A 3,977-nucleotide genomic window follows, 5' to 3' on the forward strand; every position below is an offset into this window, starting at 1 on the left:
AGGCAAAACAATAAGCCCCTATCTTTCTATGTGTCCAGTTGAAATGTTTTGCTCATGTGTACAAGGTGAGTGTTAGCAATCATAGAAGACTATATGATGGTTGAGTATGTGGAGCTCTTACCTAAACTCTGTTGAATAAGTTGAATTGCATTTTCTTGGTGACTAAGAACATAGGTTGTTGAGTTTCATGAGAGTTCATTGTTTGAACCTTAACATGTGAATTGGTTGCTACTATAACATGAGAAGTTTTATAAGAAAGAATTATTGTTATGATGCTAGGAAAAGTGATTGAGATTATCATTGATCAAACTTGTGCACTTTGCTAGCATTCACACTTCATAAATTATTTCTTTTATCATTTACCTACTCGAGGACCAATAGGAATTAAGCTTGGGGATGCTGATACGTCTCCAACATATCTATAATTTATGAAGTATTCATTCTGTTATTTTATCATTCTTGGATGGTTTACAATCATTTTATAGCAACTTTATATCATTTTTAGGGACTAACCTATTGACCCAGTGCCCAGTGCCAGTTGCTGCATTTTGCTTGTTTTTTACATCGCAGAAAATCAATACCAAACGGAGTCCAAATGCAATAAACTTTTTGGAGATTTTTTTGGACCAGAAGGAACCCAATGGGTTAGAGCTGCACCTCGGGGGTGCCCCGAGGGGGCACAACCCACCAGGGCACGCCAGGCCCACTTGGCGCACCCAGGTGGGTTGTTCCCACCTCGGTGGCATCCCGTACCCCTTCTTTGCACTATAAATTCCCAAATATTCCGAAACCCATCGGGGTAACCTAGATCAGAAGTTCCGCTGCCGCAGGGCACCGTAGCCACCGAAAACCAATCTAGACCCGTTTCGGCACCCTGCCGGAGGGGGGAATCATCTCCGGTGGCCATCTTCATTATCCCGGCGGCCACCACGATGAGGAGGGAGTAGTCCACCCCCGGGGCTGAGGGTTTGTACTAGTAGTTATGTGTTTAATCTCTCTCTCTCTCTCTCTCGCGATCTATATCATGGGCTTTGTTAATATAGTCGGATCATATGATATTTCTCCCCTCTATACTCTTGTTGTGATGAATTGAATCTTTACCCTTTGAAGTTTTGTCTTGTCGGATTGAATATTCAGATTTGAGAACACATGATATATGTCTTGCGGTGTGAATACTTGAGGTGACAATGAGGTATCATATTGATTCACTTGACATACGTTATGCTATTCAACTCACGGATTCCCGCTGTAATATTGGGGTAATCTATGCATAGGGGTTGATGCACGTTTTTATTGTCTTTTCTCTAACGGAAACCTCGGAGTGATTTTTTATTGTACTTTGAGGGATAATCATATGATCCAACTATGTTAGCACTGTTGAGAAATTGCACTAGCGAAAGTATGGACCCTAGGCCTCAGTTCTAAGCATTGCGACACCGTTTTGTGCCCGTTTACTATTAGTTACCTTGCTGTTTTTATAATTTCAGATTACAAAAACCAATATCTACCATCCATATTACACTTTTATCACCATCTCTTCACCGAACTAGTGCACCTATACAATTTGCAATTGTATTGGGTGTGTTGGGGACACAAGAGATTGCTTGTATTTGGTTGCAGGGTAGTTTGAGAGAGACCATCTTCATCCTACACCTCTCACGGATTGATAAACCTTAGGTCATCCACTTGAGGGAAAATTGCTACTGTCCTACAAAACTCTGCGCTTGGAGGCCCAACACGTGTCTACAAGAATAAAGTTGCATAGTAGACATCATATGACTTGTTATTATGATACCAATGATGAGTTATTTGTTATTATGATTGATGATGCATGATGCTAAGTTGTTATATGAGCATGATGAGTTATTATATATATCAGTAGGTGAAATGAACATGGATTAGATTCAAGTGGAGGCAACATGTGGTGTATGTCGAAAGTACTACACTAATCCAAACTTGATCTACTCCACATTCATTTCACCCACTGTTATATATAATAACTAATCATGGTCATAAAATCATATGATGAAAGTATTGTATATAAAACCACAACGAAAATAAGCTGTATTTTTTAAAATACAGGAAAAGTTAGCAACGGCGCTTTTCAGAAGAAATGCTACTGCTACTTACTACTATCAGTAGCGCTTTCCCAAAGAAAGCGCTACTGTTAACTAGGTATAGAAATAGCGCTCCCTTTTCAGTGCTACTGCTACTAGTTAGTTGTAGCGCCTTAGTGGTAGCGCTCGTACAAGCTCTACTGCTAGCCATAAAACAAGCGCTACTACTAGGGTTTTCCCTAGTAGTGTCCCGCTCCGCCTGTAACGCTTATCACTGCATTAGGTCACCCCTAGCACATCATATTACCTTGTCATGCATCGAGATGCATTTGTTTTCTTTGTAATTACTGTTTCTTCCATCAGACCTTGAGACCGACGCTGCTCCGGAGTTTTACTACACTCCTGACAACCGGCCCCTTTCAGCAAGCAGAACCCCCTTGATCATTCCTATATCGCCCACTCTTTCTATCTCATGCTTGTTGATAACCCACAAGTATAGGGGATCGCAACAGCTTTCGAGGGTAGAGTATTCAACCCAAATTTATTGATTTGACACAAGGGGAGCCAAAGAATATTCTCAAGTATTAGCAGCTAAGTTGTCAATTCAACCACACCTGAAACTTAGTATCTGCAGCAAAGCGTTTAGTAGCAAAGTAATATGATAGTAGTGGTAACGGTAGCAAAAGGTAACAGTAGCAAAAGTAATGTTTTTGGTATTTTGTAGTGATGATAGCAATAGCAGCGGAAAAGTAAATAAGCGGAGAACAATATGTGGAAAGCTCGTAGGCAATGGATCAGTGATGGAGAATTATGCCGGATGCGGTTCATCATGTAACAGTCATAAGCTAGGGTGACACAGAACTAGCTCCAGTTCATTGATGTAATGTAGGCATGTATTCCGAATATAGTCATACGTGCTTATGGAAAAGAACTTGCATGACATCTTTTGTCCTACCCTCCCGTGGCAGCGGGGTCCTTATGGAAACTAAGGGATATTAAGGCCTCCTTTTAATAGAGTACCAGAACAAAGCATTAACACATAGTGAATACATGAACTCCTCAAACTACGATGATCACTGGTAAGTATCCCGATTATTGTCACTTCGGGGTTAACGGATCATAACACATAATAGGTGACTATAGGCTTGCAAGATAGGATCAAGAACTCTCATATATTGATGAAAACATAATAGGTTCAGATCTGAAATCATGGCACTCGGGCCCTAGTGACAAGCATTAAGCATAGCAAAGCCATAGCAACATCAATCTCAGAACATAGTGGATACTAGGGATCAAACCCTAACAAAACTAACTCGATTACATGATAGATCTCATCCAACCCATCACCGTCCAGCAAGCCTACGATGGAATTACTCACGCACGGCGGTGAGCATCATGAAATTGGTGATGGAGGATGGTTGATGATGACGATGGCGACGGATTCCCCTCTCTGGAGCCCCGAACGGACTCCAGATCAGCCCTCCCGAGAGGTTTTAGGGCTTGGCGTCGGCTCCGTATCAAAAAACGTGATGATTTCTTCTCTCTGTTTTTTTCTACCCAAAACCAAATATATAGAGTTGGAGTTGGAGTCGGAGGATCTCCAGGGGGCCCATGAGTTAGGGGGCACGCCCTAGGGGGGCAGGCGCGCCCCCACCCTCGTGGAAAGGTGGTGGGCCCCCTGGCCTTCATCTTTTGCAAGGATTTTTTATTATTTCCGAAAAGGTGTTCCGTGAAGTTTCAGGTCATTCCAAGAACTTTTGTTTCTGCACATAAATAACACCATGGCAATTCTGTTGAAAATAGCGTCAGTTCGGGTTAGTTCCATTCAAATCATGCAAGTTAGAGTCCAAAATAAGGGCAAAAGTGTTTGGAAAAGTATATACGACGGAGATGTATCAACTCCCCCAAGCTTATACCTTT

The sequence above is a fragment of the Triticum urartu genome, chromosome 1 (assembly GCF_003073215.2).
Source record: "Triticum urartu cultivar G1812 chromosome 1, Tu2.1, whole genome shotgun sequence".
Taxonomy (NCBI): Eukaryota; Viridiplantae; Streptophyta; class Magnoliopsida; order Poales; family Poaceae; genus Triticum; species Triticum urartu.